Genomic DNA, 10,759 nt, shown 5'->3' with positions numbered 1-10,759 from the left:
GAGTGTTGGCATTCATCAACCGTGGGATCGAGTTCAAGAGCCATGAGGTAATGTTACGGCTATGTAAGACTTTGGTCAGACCCCACTTGGATTATTGTTTTCAGTTCTGGTCACCTCACTGCAGGGAGCAGAGGGATAATAGAGCAGATGGATAAGAGAGAGAGAGAGAGAGAGAGAGAGAGAGAGAGAGAGAGAGAGAGAGAGAGAGACAGAGGGAGAGAGCGAGAGAGAGAGCGAGAGAGAGAGAGAAGAGGAGAAGAGGAAATTTACAATGATGTTGCCTGGATTGAAGGTCTTACGTTACGAGAACAGGTTGAGTGAACTCGGCCTTTTCTCCTTGGAGTGACGGGGGATGAGCGGTGACCTGATAGAGGCGTATAAGATGATGAGAGGCATTGATAGCCAGGGGCTTTTTCCCAGGACTGAAATGGCTAACAGGAGGGGGCATAGTTTCAATGTGTTTAGAAATAGGTATCGAGGGGATTTCCGGGGTATTTTTCTTTCACACCAGAGTGGTGGGTGCGGGGAATGCACGGCCTGCGGCACTGGTAGAAGCGGATACAATAGGGTCTTTTAAGAGCCTCTTAGATAAGTACACGGAGCTTTCTAAAATAGAGGGTTATGTGCTTGGGAAATTCCAGGCAGTGTCTCGAGTAGGTTACATGGATGACACAGCATTGTGGGCCGAAGATTCTGCAATGTGCTGTTGATTTTTATTTTATATGTTCTGTGCAACGTGATGGGGAACGTCTTCATCGGATGGTGGTGGGAATATGTAACAATTTACAAGAGGTTGCGGATTCTGTATCCCCATGTATCAATATATGAATTAGTAGGTTATGTTTAGCTCTGGTGTGGTTTCAGATCGATAGGATTAGCCAGAATAACAGTTCAGCACAGACTAGCCGGGCCGAATCGTCTATTTTCAGCAGTGGTGTTATCTGATTCTAAATTGAAATTGAACCGACACAGACATCTTCTCCCAGCACGTTCTGACACGAGAGTGCTGTTTCCAGCGCGGCTACAAATAAATGTACTGTATATGCAGTATATGTAAATCAATGATGTATAAAGTTTGGAAAAAATATAATCCCTCCATACCTCCCTCTCCTGTCTTCTCCTATCTTTTTCGATCTCCCCCTCCACCATTAAGGGCAATATCAGGAACAATACGAAGATGAGGTATCTGCCGGATATACGCAGCCGGGATCAATCAGTTCCTTGTTCAGTAAAAGGAACATGACAGTGCCTGAGTAGGACAAGGGTTGGCTAAGAAATACCCCTTACTGAAAAGATAAAAGAGAAACCAAAACGATTGATTTTTAAAGTGTGGCTGCAGGGAATAGACGCCCTTAGCATAAATGGTGATCCATCTGTAGAACCACAGGAAATGGTCGAACTGTTAAATGAACGCATCTCATTTATAATTACATGTGAGACGGACATTGTGAGTTCACTGGAGGGGTCTATTGCATGTGAGAACAAATCAACATTAGAAGGGTTGGAGGTCTTCATGAATATGGTCTCCAAATTTGAGGAAGGACATTCTTACTATTGAGGGAATGCAGCATAGGTTCACGAGGTTAATTCCTGGGATGACGGGACTGTCATATGTTGAAAGATTGGAGCGATTGGGCTTGTATACACTGGAATTTAGTAGGATGAGAAGGGATCTGATTGAAACATATAAGATTGTTAAGGGATTGGACACGCTAGAGGCGGGAAACATGTTCCCGATTGAGGGGAAGTCCAGAACCAGAGGCCACAATTTGAGAATAAGGGATAGACCATTTAGAACGGAGTTGAGGAAACCTTTTTCACCCAGAGAGTTGTGGATCTGTGAAATGCTCTGCCTCAGAAGGCAGTGGAGGCCAATTCTCTGGATGCTTTCAAGAAAGAGTTAGGTAGAGCTCTTAAAGATAGTGGAGTCAAAGGATATGGGGAGAAGGCAGGAACGGGGTAAAAATTGTGCATGATAAGTCATGGTCACAGTGCATGGCGGTGCTGGCTCGAATGTCCGAATGGCCTTCTCCTGCACCTATGGTGTATTGTATATTGTCTATCCTAATATCCTCGCCTCCTGTATCCTCTGGGGAAACAAAGCACAGATTGTTGTGCCCTTGGAAGCGATCTTTGTGCCCTCCTTATCAAACAGTAATGAATGCAAAGGATGGCGGATGGACAATGTTGTGTCGCAATGTAAGACACAGATAAGCCGGGAACTACTGTAGATGAGCTTCACAACAGTGCAGGGTCAGACAATGGATGGGATTCAAATGGACAGGATTTACCTGAGGAGACAAGTGGTGTCGCCGGCGGGGGGTCAGTTTGACTGAGTGGGCAATGCAGTGACAGGTGGAATACAGTGCATGAAGTTGTGGGGTAGGACTTAAGAAAGAAAGATTAATGCGCAAAGAAGTTTCTAATTGCGGAGGTAATTCAGAAAAAAAAAAGATTCATATGAAGTGACGAGTCCCAGCTCTGGATTTACTGAAGTCTAACGTGCAGGGCAATTGCTTAGTAAAGAAGCGAATGCAATTCCGGCAGAGGAATCGCATTTGATGCCACCGATGGCGTGGAGGACCGGTACGAGGGTGAGGTTAAAGAAAACAGTTTGATTGTTAATTGGTGAGGGGGTTCACAGTTTCTTGGTGAATAGACTTGGGTTGAGAAAGAGATTACCTGAGAAAGAACAGCAGAAGAGCTCGATGGAGCGAATGGCGGATTGTGCTTCTGTATCCTGTGGTTTAATGGTCTGATTCCGAGTCGTTCGACCGTCTGTATTGACCATCGGGCCTTCGCCCAAAGTCTTAATAAACCGTCTATCGACAGCTTCTGTATCCTGTGGTTTAATGGTCTGATTCCGAGTCGTTCGACCGTCTGTATTGACCATCGGGCCTTCGCCCAAAGTCTATCGACAGCTTCTGTATCCTGTGGTTTAATGCCGTGTCATTTGACCGTCAGTGTTAACCATCGGGCCTTCGACCGAAGCCTCAATAAGCTGTCTGTCGACAGCTTCGATCGCTTTGCCTTCATGAACGGTCTTGTTACCTGCTAAAAGACACCCAGGGAAATGAGGAAGGAAGACTTCCTTCCTCACAACGTCATGCAAGTCACCATCAGCTACAGACTTTCTGCAGGTGATATTTGGACCCTGGAGAGACACTGCCTGTGCAGGGGGACACATCACAAAGCTGATACCAACTGACTGGACAGGCACACTCACAGCTGAAGTGAGGATCTCTGTACACGCCAGTGTTGTCTGCTCATAGCATTTCAAAGAACGGGCCGATGTTGGAGGCAATCAGCTAAGTCTCTTTGTGGCGCTGTCTGTTCATTTTGCGTACAGGCCAGGCTCGATCTGATTCCCGGAGCGCTCAGTGTGGATTCCGCCCGTTCTCCTAGTGACGGCAGTATTTCCGCTAGTTTCCAGTTGTTCCGTTTCCTCTCCGTCACCGAGTGCAACGGCTTTTAGGCCACTCGACCGGTGAGTATTTACACCGGAGGGTGGGATTCGTTATCGAAAGTGGCGTGGCGGTGACGACAGCCGGAATATAGCGAAAGAGAATAAAACAATAAAAGGTAGGTTGAGTTTAATAGTTGATTAAGGGTTACGTGGTGGGCTGTGGGTGCGGGAGGGGATGTTTCCGAGCTGCGTCTTTCTCGGAATCTAAACCAATTTTATTCTCGCATGTGCCACGATCTTCGGTGCCCGCCGGTTCGGTAACGTCAAGACAGAAAGAAATCAGCGACCGCCTCGGAGAGGCATTAGATATTGCGTTTGTTAATCATTTGAGTAATTGACGTGAGAGGATATTTCGCTGCGCTGATGAACTGCTCTCTGAACTTTGTCTGCGTTACCCCATAAATAAAAGTGTTTGTACAGCAACTTAATAACATCAGCATGTAACCGCTGTGTTCAACTATGTATTCCGTAACGTTGTAACTATTCTGATCCAACCCGGCGATGGTGTAATAAAGGAATTCGGCAACACTCACCGACCACAGGGTGATGAAGCTGCCGGAGATGGTGAGAAGTAAGATCACAGACCTCCTCCTGCTCTCCATCTCCGGGTCACTGCGGTTCTCCGCCTTGCTCTGACCCCTCAGCCCCTTACGGACGCGACTCGTCACTAAAATGTGTCTGACTGTCAGAGCGTTGAACAGTAGTATAACACGAACGGGAGCAATGGCGTTAAGACGATAGAAAACATTCTATATCCCACCCACCCGGGATCCTCAAAGTAGGCCGGCTTTCGAATGCAGTCCCAGGGTATGTTGTTAATCACGTTAACAGGACGAAATATAAAGAAGATGGGCTCATTTTTAAAACAGAGCAGAACGCCGGTTGTTATCAGAATCACAGCCGCAGTTTTCCCGGTGCAATACTTTGCTTTCAGCTTCTGACAACAGATGGCGACAAACCGATCAAACGTAAAAGTGACGGTGAACCAGACAGAACAGTCTGTGGCTGCCAAACCTACGGCGTAGATCACACTGCATACGGGGGTGATGTCCGGGAAAGTCCCGGGGAAGTAATAATAACTGACCCGCCACAATATGACCTGAAAGATGATGGTTAGTAGATCGGCCGTTGCCATGGCCACCAGGTAGCGGGTGGTGCAGGTGGAGAGACCGCACTTTCCCCGGGACAGGATCACAGTCGCCAGTAAATTCACTGGGGGAACAGCAAAAAAAGAATGAGTGAATTGCTGTCTCGCCGCTCCATGGGCTGGATTAGCTGAAAATTGACAACAATAAAACATTGCGAACAACTCATTTCTGGAGTTTTAAAAGTTGTAAAACGGTACGGTGCTCGGTACTGGAATAGGATCACTGTTTTGGAAGTAGGCAATGTCAACTGATCACGGAGGGCGCTTTGTAGAAATCAATATCATTCCCCCATCATCACTTTATCGGCTGATTTGTAAAGCCTGGATACCTCGTCCGCTTTCTCAGTGATGGTGATCGCCGCGTTCCCGTCAGCTAAACTCTGCCACTCTCCGCGTACCGAGAAGCTCGGTCCCTCCACTTCTTTCCATTGACAAATTTCAATGTAAATTTAGTTTTCTAGTTCGACTGCCTTCGCTTCCCCCTCGGTTTCAGTTTGCACACAGGGGCCTCGGCTGGCATGCTTCTTTTAAATTCTGCAAGTAATATTTACCGGGGCTCCTACACCCATTCCTTTCTGATCGGTGACAATGTGTCCGATCAGAAAGTTCCAATCTTCTCTGACCGGATGAACGTTTCAGATATTTTGCTCGTTAGTGCTTAAAGCAACCAATTCCTAAAGCGCAGTTACATGGAAACATCTGCCTGTTTTAGATGTCGCTCCAAAGCACTGCAGTGTTTCTCTAAATGATTCGATGCTTATTGTTCCAGAGCCGACTATGGCCTTTACCTTACCCTGTCTGACCTCTAACGGAAACCGCTGTATTGGCTCAAAACTCCCGCATCACTTCACGGAACAGGACATGGAAACAAACCCTGGTGCGCTAAAGCGCGCACAGACCCTGATTTAAATGTTGGAAACTCCGGATGGTTTGGAATCTAAGTCACGTGATGTCTACCTCTCTCCCCTGAATCTCACCGGCGATCCGCTTCCCACGTTTCTTTCACATTTGCAGCAATTTCTTAAAGCACAGCGTAATGCCTTTAGATTTGAATTTAAAGCAAGTTACACTATTGATATGGAATAATACCAAGTAGCCCATAAAGCTACCGTGCGATTATAAAGGGTTACATTAACAACGGCATCACAAGGCATCCGTTAGTCTTGCGAGACCATGGATCTGCGCCTGGAAAGTCTTCACTCTCCAGGGCGCAGACCTGGGCAAGATTGTATGGAAGACCAGCAGCTGCCCATGCTGCAAGTCTCCCCTCTCCACGACACCAGTGTTGTCCAAGGGAAGCGACATCACAACGCTGTCAGTAACTGGACGAGTCCAAACACTGTACACACAGAACAGCAAAAGATAGTTCTCCTATGTTCTTACCAGGAACACCAATAACGGCAATGATCATGTGCCATATCTTTCTCACGCGGTAGAATGTTTCAAGCATTCTGTGTGAGATTCAGCCCGTCTCCCAGCTGCCCACGATCTCGCTGAAGAAACTCTGAGCTGATGAATCTCCACGCTCATTCATTTATACTCGCTCCAGCACACTGAATATTCAATACTACACAAGGCTGACGTGTCTTCCAACAGCTGGGGTACAAATAAACATGATGTCATTCAAGTAAAATCCCAATTGTGATGAGGTATGGATAGCTTGAAACAAAATTGCAAAATCTCAATGACGAAATAATTACGATCCGAGAAGACAGTGAATATGTTTGTGAAACACTCTCAGGCTAAACTCTCGGTTTCATAATTGCTGTTGTGGGAGTAGTTAACCCTTTCCTCTCCAGCTCTGAGGAACGTCTCGGCCCGAAATGTCGACTGTTTGTTTGCTGATTTCCATAGATGCTACCTAATATGCTGAGCTCCTCAATCATATTGTACGTGCATCAAAATAATACAACCCCTGACATGGTAAATCTTCCTCTTCTTCTTGCGCCCTTAACTCCTGGTGGAGTCGTCGGGGCGCCGTCGTGACGAGCTTTGCACCATCTTTCCGGTGTGCTCATCATGTGGCGTGTCTTGCGCATCTGAAACCTGGCGGAGCCCATCCCTCTCCAGGTTTGACCACAGACGATTTCCTCCAGCTAGGTGGCTCGCCTTGGTCGGGAGCACTTGGCCGTTGTAGTTCATCTGTAAACCTCTCCGTCCCGGCCGGGGACTTTATCATGGAAGTCTTTCGCCCAGTGGTGCCTGTTAACACCACCCCCTCACGTGGTTTAGCCCGCCAGCTGACGCGGTTTACCGGGGTATGGCGCTTTGAGCCAACACGTGAGAGATTTAGGAGATGGATGGGGACCAGTGATACCCGTCCACCCTGTCTGGTAGGGAGCAGCATGCCAGATATCAAAGGTATTACCTCTGTCCAGAGCCCCCTGTACCCCTATATGGTAAATCAGCTCCCATCAAATTTCACATCCGTATAAGGCATAGTAATTCAATGCCCATCCACATGGCTCCCGAAATGATGCAAATGCTTAAACCGACAGAGAATCTACATTGATTACAGTTAGAACAACAATGACAATTGTTTTGCGGGTGTACTGAATCGGGAGCGTTGTTGACCGTGAGATACAGAGGTGATAGCAAGTGTGTGAAACCTGTAGAATTTTCTCTATTGCAGCAGAAATATGACCTAAAATGTGTACAGACTTTCATGTACGTTCTAAAAATAGACTAAGAGAACACAATTAAATAAACAACACAAAAAACATTGTGCTTGTTAATTTATTTATCGTGAAAAATGATCCAATTTTACATGTATTTGCTGGAAAGGTATGTGAACCTCTGGGTGAACGCGTCCTACAAAAGCTATTTGAAATCAAGTGTTCCAATCAATGAGATAGGGTTGGAGGTGTGGGTTGTGGAAATTACCTGCCCTATTAAAACGAAACACAAAATCAGGTTACTGATCGAGCCTGCTCTTCTCAAAGAGGATCTGTTTATCGACATCATGCCTCAATCGAAACGAATTTCAGACCTTAGAAGACGAAGTGTAGAGATACATGACGCTGGAAATAGCTACAGAAGTATTTCTAATGACCGGAGTGTTCAGAAGTCCACAAATAGAGAAACTATCAACAAGCAGAGGAAACTCGGTGCTGTTGCTACTCTCCCTGCGGGTGTGCATTCTGCAAAGGTCACGCCAAGCGAACAGCGTGCAGTGCTGAAGGAGGTGAGAAAGAACGCAAGGGTAACAGCAAAAGACCTGCAGAAACCTACAACTTGCGGCTCTGTCCATGTGACTACTATAAGAAAAACGCTGAATATGAATGGTGCTCATTGAAGACACGACGGAGGAAACCACTGCTCTCCAAACAAAAAAACTAATAACATTGCTGCACGTCTGAAGTTTGCAAAAGGCGACCTCGATGTTCTACAATGCCTCCGGGACAATATTCGGTGGGTAGATGACAGAAAAAAAAGTTGAACATTTTGGTGATGGAGGATGAGAGGTGACCTGACAGAGGTGTATAAGATGATGAGAGGCATTGATCGTCTGGATAGTCAGAGGGTTTTCCTCGGGCTGAAATGGCTAACACGAAGGGGCATAGGTTCAGCGTGCCTGGACATAGGATAGGGTTATCACACAGAGAGTGGTGAGTGCGCGGAATGCACTGCCTGCGACGGTGGTGTAGGCGGATACAACGGGGCCTTTTAAGGGACTGTTAGATAGGTACAAGTTGCTTAGAAAAAGTGCTATGCAGTTGGGTAATTCTAAGCAGGTTCTAAAGTAGGTTACATGGTCGGCACAATACTGTGGGCCAAAGGGCCTGGAATCTGCTGTAGATTTCTATGTAAATGCTCATTGCAGGTCTGGAGGGAAAAGGGCCCTGCACACCAACGCCAAAACACCGTCCCAGGTTTGGTGCCGCAGGGCCTGGACAGCCTCCACCCGCTGAGGGAAAAACGAATTCAAAATTGTACCAAGACATCTTTCAGTGGGATTCTAATGTAGCAATCCATCACCTGAGGCTTAATAGAAGTTGAATAATGTAACAAGCATTGATCCAAAATATACGAGTAATTCAACAACAACATGGTTTAAAAAGAAGAAAATTCTTGTCCTGTAATGGCCGAGTCAAAGTCCTGAACTTAATCCGTGGAAATGTTGTGGATGGACGTGAAGTAAGTAGTTGATGCAAGGAGGCCTAGCAACGCTCCAGAGTTGAGGCGGTTTTGTCAGGAGGAATGACCTAAAATTCCTCCAGGTCAATGTGCAGGACTGATCAATTGCTACCGGAAAGGTTTGTTTAAAGGTATTGCTGTACAAGGTGCTCACACCTGTATCGAAAGCAAAGGTTCACATACTTCTTTTTTCCCAACAAATATATGTAACGTTAGATAATATTTTTTTTCTTTAAGTAAATGAACAAGTATAATATTTTATGTTACTTATTTAATTGGGTTTTCTTTATCCAGTTTTAGGACTTATGTGAAGATCGGATCACATTTTCGGTCATATTTATGTAGAAAGAGATCAAATTAGACAGGGTTCACAAACTTTCCAGCACTGTAGATAGTCATATGTAACTATTTGATATTCTGAATTGCACTTTTTCTGCAAAGATAACACGACATTGTATTTTCTGTTTTTTTTTTCGTGACATGCTACCTCGATGAATTATCTGAACTGAGTAGCACAAAAGAAGAGCGTTCGCTGTGTCTACATACTCGTTGCAGGAAAAGGCAGTGGATCATTGGGTATGGGACGGAATTCATCAATTTGTCAGATGGTCAGCGAAGGGCAGATAAGGGTCAATACTGAGGCGCTGGGTGATTACTTTCCATGGGTGAGTAGGGCTGGAATATTCACAAAGAGTGACGGGGTTGTCGAGAGCGCTGATGTAGAGACAGACAAAGAAATGGAAGTTCGAACATCAATGAAGGTGGGAATGTAGTTCAATACATTCCGATTACCTGCCTTTTCTGACTAGGAGGGTCATAATCTATAAATATATAATATTGGTCTGATTAGAACATCTCAATGTTTCTGCTTCCCGTCAGTAAAGGATGTGATTGCAGTGGAGTTGATGCAAAGGGTTTTCACCAGGAAGCTGCCGAACATGGAACATTGCAGAAATTCAGGAATCATACTCTCCTTGAAATGAAGGAGGAATAGGTGTTTCATACAAACCTTAAAACATGATTAGCGACATACATGTAGTGGTAACATTTCTCTATATCAGATAATTTGAATTGAATTGACTTTATTATTTATATCATTCATAAACATGAGGAGTTCAAATCTTTATGTTTCCTTTAAATGTGCAATCTGCAATTATAACAATTTATAATAAATATTACGTACAACAGGATAGTTAATATAACATAGAAATACAATTACGTGAGCATGAATTAATCAGTCTGATGGCCTGGTGGAAGAAGCTTTCCCGGGGCTTGTTGGTCCTGGCTTTTATGCTGCAGCACCGTTTCCGGAACGGTAGCACCTGGGACAGTCTGTGGTTGTGGTGATTCGGGTCTCCAGTGATTCTTCGGGTCCTTTTTTGCACACCTGTCTTTGCAAGTGTCCTGAATACTGGGAAGTTCACATCTACAGATGTGCTGGGCTGTCCGCACCACTCTCTGCAGAGTCCGGCGATTGAGGGAAGTACAGTTCCCATACCAGGCAGTGATGCAGCCAGTCAGGATGTTCTCAAATGTTCCTTTATAGAAAGTTCTTAGAATTTGGGGCCTATACCTACTTATTCAACCGTCTGAGGTGAAAGAGGCTCTGTCGTTCCCTTTTCATCACACAGCCGGTATTTACAGACCACATGAGATCCTTCGTGATGTTTATACCCAGGAACTTAAAGCTGTTCACCCTCCCTACCCCAGATCCATTGATGTCAATACTGGCTAGCCAGTATTCATCCTGTAATCCAAAACCATCTCCTTTGTTTTTGCGAGTTTGTGGGAGAAGCTGCTTTCTTGACACCACTGTGTCAGGGTGATGACCTTTTCTCTGTAGGCTGCTCATTATTATTTGAGATTAGGCCAATCAGTGTAGTGTAGTCAACAAATTTAATTAGCAGATTGGAGTTGTGGGTGGCGACACAGTCATTGGTATACAGAGAGTAAAGGGTGGGGCTTAGTACACGGCCCTGAGGGGCACCTTTGTTGAGGATCAAAGGGGC

The 10,759-nt window shown here is 45.5% G+C and overlaps 1 pseudogene; it reads right to left on the bottom strand.

Moving 5' to 3' along the window:
* Window positions 1-3,768: 3,768 nt before the first annotated feature.
* LOC134342104 (probable G-protein coupled receptor 139) lies at window positions 3,769-6,063 on the bottom strand (annotated as a pseudogene).
* Between the last annotated feature and the right edge of the window lie 4,696 nt (window positions 6,064-10,759).

The sequence above is a fragment of the Mobula hypostoma genome, unplaced genomic scaffold (assembly GCF_963921235.1).
Source record: "Mobula hypostoma unplaced genomic scaffold, sMobHyp1.1 scaffold_121, whole genome shotgun sequence".
NCBI classification, from domain to species: Eukaryota; Metazoa; Chordata; class Chondrichthyes; order Myliobatiformes; family Myliobatidae; genus Mobula; species Mobula hypostoma.
Note: the sequence above shows the minus strand (reverse complement) of the source record. Positions and strands in the feature narration are given on the sequence as shown.